Source organism: Dermacentor variabilis, chromosome 10, assembly GCF_050947875.1.
Source record: "Dermacentor variabilis isolate Ectoservices chromosome 10, ASM5094787v1, whole genome shotgun sequence".
Lineage (NCBI taxonomy): Eukaryota > Metazoa > Arthropoda > Arachnida > Ixodida > Ixodidae > Dermacentor > Dermacentor variabilis.
This window is the reverse complement of record NC_134577.1, coordinates 122,864,262-122,877,329: the sequence shown is the minus strand read 5'-3', so window position 1 is coordinate 122,877,329 and position 13,068 is coordinate 122,864,262. Positions and strand designations below refer to the sequence as shown.

General features: G+C 47.3%; 1 protein-coding gene and 2 pseudogenes across 1 annotated transcript in view; 1 reads left to right on the top strand and 2 right to left on the bottom strand.

The window, feature by feature from the left end:
• LOC142559401 (uncharacterized) overlaps positions 1-13,068 on the top strand; it is a 291,201-nt gene that overhangs the window by 142,751 nt on the left and 135,382 nt on the right. The gene's annotated exons all lie outside the window — the stretch shown is intronic.
• LOC142559842 (uncharacterized) lies at positions 5,532-6,717 on the bottom strand (annotated as a pseudogene).
• Positions 7,206-8,201, bottom strand: LOC142559841 (uncharacterized; annotated as a pseudogene).

Genomic DNA, 13,068 nt, shown 5'->3' with positions numbered 1-13,068 from the left:
GGCCCCGATTGAACCTAGAGCCCCGATTGCTTCAGCTTTGGGTATCAACGACCCTTCCCTGGTATGGATTCTAATGCAAGGCTCAACTTCCGGTACCCAACCCATCGGCCTACGACCTAGCTTCTTAGATTTGAAGATCAACAACTCCGACTTTTTAGTGGAGCACTTGAGCCCCATGAGAACCAAATACTCCTGCGTTAGCGTTACTACTTTCTGCAGCCTTGCCCCAAGCTCTCCATCACTACCACCGACACTCCATATAGTAACGTAATCCGCGTAGATAGAGTAGCCAATATCCTGGACATTGTCCATTGTATTAGCCAACTTCGACATCTCCATATTGAATAACACAGACGAGAGTACGGATCCATGCGGACTACTATAGCAACCCCATTTAAAGACTTCCGACTTTATCTCCCCAAACCTAAGACATGTCCTCCTATCCATAAGGAAAGCCTTGACAGAATGTAAAAGCCGCTGCCCCATATTCAAATCCCATAGCACCCGTAGAATGAAAAAAAATCGGATTTTATCGAAAGCTTTTTCCACATAAAGTCCAATTAGTGCCTTAGTATGCCGTGTCCGCCGGTCAAGGAGCTGATGCTTAATCCTGATCATAGCATCCTGAGTCGAGAGACCGGGCCAAAATCATATCATCGAGTGCGGAAAGACCCCATTGCCCTCAACATAACGCGTTAGCCTATTTAAAATAACATGCTCAACGACTTTCCTGAAACACGATGTCAGGGAAATAGATCTCAGATTTTCAAGCGCTACGGGCTTCCCCGGTCTGGGTATCAGAACAGTAGTTGCAAGTTTTCACTCTTCCGCGAAAGAGCCTTCCTTCCATCGGCCATTGATCTCCCGCGTATGGAACTCAATTGACTCGTCGTTTAAATTCCGTAACATTTTATTCATAATGCCATCCAGCCCTGATGCCGACCACACATTAAGTTTTTGCAGCGCCATCCTTATATCACTTTCAGTAAATTCCTCATCCATAGCTGCATTTTCGTCCCCACTATATTCCAAATTCACGTCAATTGTATCGTGCCAGTTCTCCAATGAAAGGTATCTCTCAGCCAAATTTTCCAGCAACTCCTGCTCCGTGGAGTCCCGACACGCCTTACCTATCTTACCTTACCTAGCTTACCTTACCTAGCTTATCTCACATTACCTAGCTTACCTATCGCAGTCCTCTGATTAGATTTAGTGTTTGTCTCATCTAGTAAATGTCTAAGCAAACTCTTGGCGCCTGCCCTCTCAATGCGATCATCAATAGAATTGCATACCTCATCCCATTGCTGCTTGCACAGTACCCGACAATAGTCTTCAATTTCCTGATTAACCACTGATATACGCTTTCTAAGCCTTCGATTCAATCTCTGACCCTTCTATTTCGCTAAGATCGACTGCTTTGCTTCCAACAAATGCGTCAGGCGACTATCCATGTGCTCCGTGTCAATATCGGTCTCAAACTCTTCAGTGGACGCCTCGACGTCACATCTAAGCTGACTAGTCCACTGTTCCAAGGTCAACTTATTGCCCTCATCTTCGATTCTCTGCACTCTTCGTTTCCTAAAGGCATTCCCGTTAACCATGCTGAATGGGTGCTCCTTTTTATTAGCCACTACCAAAGTAATCATAACTATGTAATGATCGCTACAAAAATCTATATTAGAATTGGACCAGGATGAATCCGCCACCCCCCGAACAAAAGTGAGATCACGTCTCGAATCTCTACATGTGGACGTGCCACATCTGGTGGGCTATGAAGGGTTTGTAATCACAGTTAAATTCAAGTCTAGTGCCTGCTTCCATAGTGTCTCCTGCTTAATATTGCTATAAATATACTTCCACACATGATAGGGTGCATTGAAGTCCCCTCCAATACGAAACGGGCCATCCTTAGCCAGAATTGTTGCCTTGGTCAAGAGAGATTTGAAACTCTGCTTCGTGTCCTGGGGCCTACTGTACAGGTCAAGCAGGTAAACGGTCCTCTGACACGATCTTTGCCGACCTAAAATTACCTCCACCATAATATATTCAATCTTGCAATCCGCCATATGAAGATCATGCCTAATATACGCCAACCTCCTATTAATAAGAGTGGTGAGTCCTCTGACCTGTTCATTCTCCTTAGCTTCCGCTTTGAAATCCATTAAGGTGAAGTTAGACGTCAGTGTTTCCTGTAACATGATAACTTGAGGTTCCACACGATGCGTTCTAAGGAACTGCTGCAGAGACACCTTCTCATGATTGAACCCCCCACAATTCCACTGGCAAATACTAAATGAACATTTAATGGAGCCATCTTCACCACAGAATTTCGGTGAAGCAGTTTTGAGATCAAGTCCACTCGGCGACTTACGCTGCTGGGCTAGCGGCCGAGTGCACTCCCGCTCCATAACACGGACCACCGTCTAGATATATTTCAGTTTTGCCTAATCCCCGATCCGTAATATTTTCCCGCTCTTCTATCCGCTCCAGTCAACTAACGATCTGATTTACACTTTCTTGCAATGTCGCCATCAATGGTTTAAGTTCGGAAATGACTATGCCCTGAATCCGCACCGTCGAAGATAGGGCCCTCTCTTCCGGAGCAGGCGTCTCCTCGTCCGCCATGCTCTCTTCTACGACCTCCACAGACCTCGGTACCTCCACCGAGTCATCATGTTTCCTAGCCTGTCCTAAACTATTGCTGTTACCGGAAGGTAAGCTGTTCTGAAGTTCAGCTATCTCTTTGATAAAACCGTCAATGGCTGCTTTTAAGCTATGATTCTCTCTCTCCAAATGGGCAATCTTATCCCTATCCCTATTACCATCCACATGCTCCTGGCGCTACTCACGCGCTCGGCCGGCACTGATGCTGCCCTTGACCTTGGCAGCCCAGGTGGTCCGGCCTCCTGCTGCGCCGCTACCTACACCAGCTACACAAAAGCGCACCCGCGCCTCCCTAGAAACGGAGCGTCTCCTGGTCGTTGGAGTCCCAGACGATGGCCGCTGCCTCGCCCTGGAGCGGCTCCTAGAGCGCGAGCGCCCATTAGAGCGCTGGAGGGCGCTCACCAGCTGCACCATCTCGGCTGCCTCCTGTTCAGCCGTCAGCTTGACCCTGGCTCTCTCCTGTCGTCGAACACGCGCGACGTAGGGAATCTGGTATCGTTGTTGGCATTGTTTATCCGCGGTCAGGTGTCGTCGGCCACAAAGCCTGCAACAACGTACACAGTTGTGATCCTCTTCAGGGTTCCGAGCCCCGCATCCTCGCCATTCAAAACAATTGGGCGCCGGACAGACATCCGCCCAATGTCCAAGCTTGCCACACACATAACATACATGCAGCTGCTTTCGAGACAGGAAGCACCGGACCAGGTTTGGCCCATATCTGATGAAATTGGGCATTTTTAACCCGTCGAAAACAATGATAACTGATCCTGTGTTCTTGATTCGTTTGACCGCCATAGCCAGAGGATTGCTATTGTTAACGATGTTCCGCTCAAATGTCGCTGGGCCATCCATAATGTCTACATTGCGAATGACCTCCTTACACGTAGTGTGTGGGGCCGTCTCGTACGCACAGACTTCAATGTCCTTGTCTGCCACTTAAGGGGGGGGTGGTCCTAAAATTTTTTTGACCAATCGCGCAGGGCTAATTGCAGAATTGCAATAGAAAATTTGGAATAGCTTTACGTTAGAGCACCCCTAGTCCCGATCTGGCTCAGTCGCAATTGAAAGTGCCCTTCGTATGACACCCGTATAACATTTCGAGCACTTGCCTGTTACGGCTGCGTTGGACGTCACATTTCTCGCGACTTCGGCGTACAAAGACCTCGTCTCGTGCTTATTCTAATGGTGCTTGTGCTTCGATGGCCAAATTGCAGGCCGGGCCCCAACGCATGCGACCAGCGTTATATTGTTGATAGCGTCCATCATCTTCCAGCGACACGAAACGAGCGGCGACTCCCGCTGTCTCAGCACGATTCCGAAACAACAGCAACCTGTTTCCAATCCCACACCGGAAGTTCACATGTCGGCCACGTGACGACGGCGCGCAGGCTGCGACTTGCGTTGCGTACGTCCAAAATGACGCTCAAGATCAGTCTGTCTGGCGCGTGACCGGACTGCGCGTTTCCCCTCTTAAGGCCCCTATGACAAACGCGCACGGCTTAGCGGACGCGTGACCTGTAGCAAGGCTCGTGCGATTAGCCGCGTGTGGCTCGGCCCTAAAAGAGCTGTGCTCTAAAACGTAACGACAACACTCCCTAGACACCCGCGACGCAGCTTACCACCGGGGGCGTAGTCGCGCTGGCGTGACTTGGCAATCTGCGCGCAGACCGCGGCAACTGGAACCATGGTCGGCGGCGATACAGCTATAGATTGATAATAGTCTATCTCTCTCTTAGTTCCGCTCTCTTTCTATTTTAATCCCCTATTTCGTTCTCCGGGTTGGGTATCCAACCGAAAACGCCTCTGATAGACTTGCCTTTCTATTCGTCCTTTTTCTATCTATCTTCCAAACGCGGCAGGCGCGCTCCAGACCATTCGGGGTCGGGCATCCGTACCGCAGTGGTAGCCCACCATTCTCGAGAGTTGTAGATAGAGGAGACCAGTAAATACAATGAATCATAAGGAACGCCGTCAGCGTTGCTTCCTGCCATGTGGATTTACCGAAGGTTCATTTTTTGAGCCTATGTATGTATCAATGTATCTGTCTAGTCTTACACCAACCCAGCGACCCAAGTTGTCTACCTGCTTGGGCCACTAAGTATGTGCTGTGCTCCTGGTCATGATGCCGTCCTGGTCGTTGCATCACCATCATACTAACTTTGTCGTTCGACACCTCTCGTGCCGTCGTCGTCATGCATTCGTCGTCACACTGCAATAGTGATGCCGTCGTCGTCATTCAATTGTCATTCCAGCTTCGCTATGTGATTAAGCATGCCGTCGTCGTCATGTCATGGTCATCATGCAGTAGTCGTCACTCCATTCACCTCGTGCCTTTCTCGTGTCATCGTTGTCGTAACAGTGTCGTAACATTGTTGTTTCACCATCTTCATCACTTCAGTTATAGAGGCTAGAAGGTTTTCCTAGCGTCGCGACCAGGCCGGCGCAGTTGAAATAACTTGCTATGCGCAAGGCAGATGACGCTACCGCCCGCTGGCTCGCGCAAGAAGCCCCTTTGGGGGTAGTGCTCTCTGGTTCAGTCAGTTGGTCGTGTGTGTGCTGCTGGCACTGCTTTGACAAGGCGTTAAAGTGCTAAAGACAGTGCAACCTCTGGCTTAGGTTCTCTTGTCATTTAAATTCGACACGGACTAACTGTAACACCGAGAGCGTGCCATGGCAGGAGCAAATGCAAGCGTCACGTCGGGCCCGACCTACTGCGCCATAAAGAAGCGTAAAAACACATCATTTACATGATACCGAAAAGAGGAAAGGAAGCGGGACAAATTGCAGGCTGGAACGTCTTTATTATACAAGGTTCCATGGCAACAATGTACTAATGCCTTTCCTTGTGCGAAGTGCCGTGTGCGAGACTACTGACAGCGCCTCATTTTCAGCAGCTTTTTTTTTTCTCGCTGCGCTCTTTGTTTACTGACTTTACAAGGAAATGCATCCTAGTCAAGGCGTAAAACTTGATCACTTCTGTGGTAATTCGACGTCCATGCTCCTCGCAGCCCACACCTTGAAGCTCACGTCCCTGAAGAAAATGTAGAAAGCTGACCATGCTATCTGCGTGTAGCTTATTGCGCCTGAAAAACACCGTAAATGCGTCCTCAAGCTTTGCTATGAGCTGTTCAATTGGCCTTGATGGATAAACTAAGCCTCCATGGTCAAAATTTCCAGTAAGCGAGGCATTGTTGTTTGACTCGGCTTGCAAAGGCAAAAAAGTGCTGAAACAAGTTGCACATTCAAGGCAAGGAAACCTTTTAAGGATTTTTCTGACAACATACCCAGCTACATAAAAAATTAGTCTGCTGTGACCTTTTTGTCTACACAGCCCTGATGATCGCTCAGGCTGCTGGGCTCCTCGAGCAGCTCTGCAGCAAAAGCCGTTTCTGCCATCCAGTAAATTATCGACAAGCTCAGTTATTCGTGCATTTTTTCTTCTTTGGGGGCATCAGCTTGTTGTAAGACGGCAATCACTACTTCTGCAGGTACGTTTGCTCCTTTTGGAGGCTTTGCGAGGCTGTAGAAAGCAAGGTTGTTGACAATTATCAAAAACTGCCCCACAGTTGGATGAACGTTGCAACCGAAGCACTGGCGCGCAATCCCAAATACATTCTCCATCCTGACTTGGCTTAGGTTTGCGGTCAACAAGTGCCTATATTGCAGGGACGTGGTCAGGTATTTTACAAGCGACAGTGTGCTTTGCAGCGTTACATGCAGCCCAAGGGCAGTTCCTGCACTTAAAAAACCGCCACCATGCTCTGCAGCATATTCCTCCCATTCTTTGAGAAAAAAAATGAACTCATTCAAAAACTGTGAACTTCTTGAATCAGCACGAAGGCCTTTTGATGGGATTCAAGACTACATTATAAAAATTAGTCTTTCCAGTAGTTTTATAAATCGTTCTGTCGGTTCGATGTTTCTGACGTTGTCCCTTTGCAAATGTGGATAAGAAGCTGCGGGCTCCTCATTCGCATGAGGATAAATTCCAACACCCACAGCTAATTGAACCGCATGCCCCGGGTTGACTTTCTTGAAGCTGCATCGAAACATGCCTTCACAGCAAGGCGCTGCTTTGAAGGAAGGCCTCCGATTTCCTCCTCCAGCACAGTTGCTGGATGGAAAGAAGAATGATAGGTGTAACGTTAAGGGATAAGAAAAGAGCAGATTCGGTGAGGGAACAAACGCGAGTCAATGATATCTTAGTTGAAATCAAGAAAAAGAGATGGGCATGGGCAGGACATGTAATGAGGAGGGAAGATAACCGATGGTCATTAAAAGTTACGGACTGGATTCCAAGGGAAGGGAAGCGTAGCAGAGGGCGGTGGGCGGATGAGATTAAGAAGTTTGCAGGGACAACATGGCCACAATTAGTACATGACCGGGATAGTTGGAGAAGTATGGGAGAGGCCTTTGCCCTGCAGTGGGTGTAACCAGGCTGACGATGATGATGATGACAGTTGTTGGGATGGACTGCGTGAGTGCCCGGAGGTCTTCGGCGGTCCTGTTGACCTTAGACAGTTTTCTTGGCCCGGAATAAATCAAGGGATTTGCGCTTCCTTGCATTTATTAGTTTCAAAGTCTCTAGTCGCTAGTCGCTTCTTATGCTGCCTGCTGAACTGGTTCAAGATGACCTTTCTTTAGTATTTGCATTGCAGACAAGTATTGCCATCGCACGTCGTCACAGTGCAGGTTTTCGAGAAGTACGCTTTTCAGTACTGTGTATGTTGGGCAGGTGAGAGAGGCTCAATCTCACATCCGGGACAAAGTTGCAATTTATCTGCTTTGAATAACGCTGGGACGGCGACCTCATGGCACCGCACATGAAATTCTTCAACTTTGATGCTTCTGCAATGGGATGTGCAGATGTACCCAGCTCCCTCGGCGCAAGCCGAAAACGTTACATGCTTGATCACGCGCACGTCACTTGGTTCCAAACTGATGTTGCCACGCGAAGCGCAGAGCGGCAGATTCATTCAGGAAAACAATTCTGCAACAAGATTATGACGGCGGGACAATGTCACGAAACGGATGTGGCGCGTGCGATGGCAGTTCTAATGTGCACCCTTCATCACTGACATCTGCAGGGTCGTTGTTGATTCGGTTACCTGATGCCATACGCTTTGATGGTGACAGACATTTGTCCACTAGGTTCCTTTCCTTCCTTTTCTGGGGAACAGGCTTCGTCATGTAGGAGGGAGCATCAGGAAATATCGTCTGACCGGCATCATCGGTGAGCGCTCGCCGCTCGCGATCGAGTTCCAGAACCTTCCCGTTTATGACGGGCCTGAACGTCCATGAACGTAGCGTTCGTCGAACTGCCTTGAACACACGACACAGGTTTCCTCAAGAGCCTTGTCATCTCGCTTTATGTTTCGAGCCTATTCTTGCAACCGATTCGGGTCGGACGGGATGCGGAACAACGACACTTTTTCTTTCGACGACTTGCAGCCACCTTTGCAGAGCGGCAAGAAACACGTGCGAACTTTTTTTCTCAGCATTAGCACGCGTGCTGCACAGACGTCACTTTTTGTCATCGTAATGAGGCATCAAGAGTCGCACAAATAAATCACGCACAGATCCCAGCCCGCGCGCACTAGCCAACTGGCTGGGGGAACGGCGCGGCTAGAATAGCGTGGCCAAACCCGCTCGCCTGGTAGCTGCAGCGCCACCTACGCAGTGCATCCAAACTGGTTTCACAGGGACCCCTTGAAACGGCGGCCATTCACGACACTGGGAATACCATCCAGCCTCTGTACTCCAGTCTCATTTTCCCCTTCCTCGTCATGCTCCCGTTGTCGACATCCGATACTCGTCATGCCGTGCCGTCATATATCGTCATACCACCGTCGTCATGCTATCGTTTCAGCATCGTCATCACTTCGGTCATCCTCCCGTTGTCGTCATGCTGTCGCCCTTATGTCACCTTCGTGATCCATCGACGTCATTCCTTATTCATTATTCCATTGTAATCATGCTATCATTTAATAGTAATTATGACACTTATCATCGTCACATAGACGCTACCTGCACCCGTTCTAATACCGTCGTTTTGATGCCGTCTTGCGCGTGCCATCGTCGCTATTTCCACTTCTTCATTGGGTCGTCGTCATCTCATTGTCTTCATGTCGCCGTCGTCCCGTCGTCATCGTTATACCATCATCATCATGTAGGAATTTACAGCTCATTGCCGTCATGCCGTTGTCGTTCAGTCAGTACCACTCCCGCTTCGTCATTCCGCCGTCACTCTGTCGGCGTCATGGAGCGTCGTCATGCCTATATGCTCATAGGCGACCTTGGCGAGCGAGAGTCATAGCAAAGTGGGAAGATATCAGAGTATATGGCATATAGCCGAAGCAACGAAAGTCTCAGAATTACCACTACAAGTGTTACATAAGCGTGACTTCCGCAATATCTTCTGTCGCGGCATTGCTTCAACGCTGTTCTCATTGCCTTCGACAGTCACGTTGAGATGACTTCCACCCTAATTTACTTTATACACTGAACGACATATCCAACATCTCACTAATAGACTTCCTAATTGATAATGCAGTAAATATCTGCCGTTCCTTTCTATTTATTTTATTATTTTATGCAAATTAGGGACAACCACTAGGTGAAAAAAAGCACGCTGTCACCGGAACCTTGTGGCAGTTAATGTGCCTTTGTGCAGCAAGAAGAAATTTGTTGCTGGTTGCACTGACACATTTTATTTTCGTGTCAATACTTCTAGAGCGGGACTCCACTAAAGTTAACCCTGCGCATTATCCCAGTATAATAGAGTCCCCTACACGATTTTACACCTTATTTTCTTTTTCAAATTACACACATATTCATTCCAAAACGGGGCAGTCAAAGAAATCGCCGCAGTATCAACTTTGTGTTAAGACCATTGTAAGCGATAACGTGAGCACTACGACAAGACACCCTCTGTAGATTTCAATGACGAACACCTGTCTCAACCACCATCGTTGGCCTAGCAGAGAAAGCAGAACTTTTATTGAGCATTAAAACTAGTTGAATTACAGACACGACGAGCTTGACTTTTATGAAATCAGCCATTGCAGCACTAGACACGCACAGCGAATTTCTGCGACGAACGCATCCCGTAACTTGTACCTTCACCCTGAGGTAGATGTGGGCGCAAAATTTTATAACGAAATGGTTGCCTGCAACGCGCTCTTCACGCCAAAAGTAGGAAAGCGCTGCGCTGGCTTGCACGAGGGAAATTATTAAACGTGTGTTATGCCATCTTATCTTGAGGTTGTGCTTGACTGAGAACGTCCACCTTCTGTACTAGGGGAACCGGGTCGGAAAGCAATTAAAGATTTTGTATATGTAAATATGCATGCGTTAAGGTCACCATCGAGATCACGCAACTGGCCGGAAACATACAAATCGCCAAGCGGGGCTATCAGCCAAAAAAGATGTTGCTCTAAATATTCACTGTCAGTTATTTCTTTAAAAAAAACCGGCAACCAAGTCCGGCTTGCTCTCGGTTCCTTACGAACTCAGTAAGCGCAAATCTGTTCCTCGGCTGAGACATTGTGCGCCGGGTCATCCAAGCCACGAAGAACAATGCAAATCTCTCTACATTTTGGCCTAGAAGAAGGAGCGCGAATTCTATTCCGTCATTCCTCACAAGCCCGAAAATATAAGTACGGCTGCATCGTCCCCAGCTAGACACCGGCACCTAGACAGGAAAACTCGGTATGGTTTTTTCACATGACCGCGACTTACGCCACAATAGCACGCGTCTTTCTCTCGCGCCAACGTCAATTAGCTTATCGAGGCAACTCACCCGTGCCTTACATCACATCGAACGAGCGAGAGCATGCGCGCGCTTGCCAGTTTCCACTTGGCGACAGATTCACCGCTAGATAATGTTAGCTGCCACATGGCAGCTCGCACTTTGAAACGTTGTGTCAGCCTGCATGGCCTTAGGGATTGGTCCACATCATCCAGTCCTTTGTTCGTAGTAGATACTGAAGTCCCTGCGCGACATTGTACCACCTTCGGGATCGGCCCAGGTCACAACAAAACAGGTTGTACCGTTTTTCTGCTAGACTACAATCCATAAACTTGGCAGACGCTTAAACTCGCCTTCAAGAGTACAACGCTTCCTGGCAACGGCAGCTGATGCAACCGTAACCTTTGCACGGAAACGCTTGCGGCGAACACTGTGCACAAAGACGAGCTCTCTGGGCTTTTTCTTTCTTTCGATGGATGGATGTATGGATGGATGGATGGATGGATGGATGGATGGATGGATGGATGGATGTTAGAGCATCTCCTTTGGAACGGGGAGGATGGTTGCGATATCAAGCAGTTGCTATTATACTGCCTAATGTCCTACTATGGTTAAAAAAGAAAAATAAACACTATGAACACCCAAAACCAAATATTCTGATCCCCTATTGCGAACTTTCGTACGTCGGCGTTTTTTTTTTGTCGTTTGCCTACTTCTACCAATCCTCCAGTCCCCTCTTACTAAACCTTATTGCGGAGATGTTAACTTTTCCGCTGATCTCGCTGAACCCAAGGGCTTCACGGAGGCCAGGGGTGCCTAAATGTATCACCGACCAGACGTCTTCACATTCTAATGAAACATGCTCCCTCATTCCCCTAGCTTTACCGCAGCACACACATGCTTCTTCTTCCTTCTTATATCTCTCTTTATAGGTGCGTGTTCTAAGTCATCCAGATCTGGCTTCGAAAAGCAAAGAGCTTCCCTTTGAGTTATCCTAATTGTTTCTTTCCTGATTTCGTTTTATCCTCTTAAGTAGTTACTCATGCCAGGTTTCTTTTCCATTGCCGCTACCCATGACATTATTTCAGCCTCTCTGACTTTCCCCTTGACGTTATTTGTTGCTGTGTTGTCCACCCTACAGGCCTCATACTTGCTAGTAAGCTTGCTAGTTCTTTTCCTCCACTGTGAATCAACGTTTTTTCTGTACAGATACCTCAACACTCTCCAAGCCCATTTACTTTCTTCCATATTCCTCAGTCGTTCTTCATACTGAATTTTACTGCGAGCTTCCCTCACTTCAGAACTAGTCCAGCCTATATCACCCTGCACGGCTTCCTTTGTAGTCTTCCCGTGAGCACCCAATGCGAGGCGTCCCACTGACTTTTGGTTCCCATCGAGTCCTGATTGTACCCCTGATTTAAAGCAAACAACCGCATTTCCAAAAGTCCTGAAACCACAACACCTTTCCGCAGACCTCGGAGCACCTCGTACCTATTGTATCCCATAGCGCTCTGCACTTTATTATGGCTGCATTTCTCTTCACCTTCACTGTTATTGTTTTTTCCTGAGTTTCCATATATCTATTGCCTTCGTTTATCCATATACCAAGGTATTCATATCCTGTTACCCGGGGTATTTCCTGGCCCTGTATTGCCAGTGTCTATTCACTGTTTTTATTGTATACCATAACACCTGATTTTCTAACACTAAATTTAAAACCTAAAGTCTTGTATTTCTGTCTGCAGATATTAGCCAGACTTTGCAAATCACTTTGCTTCTTAGCTAGCAACACAATGTCGTCCGCATAAATTGAACCTTGAAGCTGCTACTATACTACTGCACCCGCCTGTGTGTATGGGAGATTAAACCCGATAATATTTCCTTCTAGCGCCGTCTCCATCCTCACCATGTACATCATAAACTGCAGTGGGGATAAATGACATCCCTGCCTCAGTTCCTTGTTTGTTTCAACTTTCTCCTCGCTCCTCATTCCTTACCATTGAACGTAAACGGTATTTTATAGGTAAATTTCTCCCAAAGACTGTAGATAATCGTCACCTAATCCTTCCCCTTCCAGAATATTCCACAAGATCTTGCGGTCTACGCTGTCATTGGCTCCTGCAATTTCAAAAAAGACTACATATAATGGTCTGCTTTCCACTTTTGATATTTGAATACACTGAGTAATAACAAATAAGTTATCATCCTAACGTCTACCTATTCTGAAGCCATTCTGAAGTTCTCCCAAAATGCCATTATTTTCAACAGAACTGCTTGTTGGCGTAGTTGGTGCTTGCTAAAAGAGATTTTTTGCCGCAATTTAACACACACAAAAGTAAGACACATAAAGGCAACACGGGCGGACAAGACAAGACACATAAAGACAAGCCACCCGTATTGTCTTTATGTGTCTTCCTTTTGTGTGTGTTAAATTGCGGCAAAAACATGTCTTTTTTCATTATTTTCTGCCCATGCTTGCAGCATTAATTTATTTGCCTACATTGCTAGCCTTTATATTACCAATGTAATGGTCAACGCTCTAAACGAGTGAATTCTATCTTTCTTCCCCTTACATTTAAAAATTAAATTCACGTACTTTGTCGCCAACTGTCAGGTATTCGTTTATCTTTGAAAACATTTTCCACTGCTTTCAC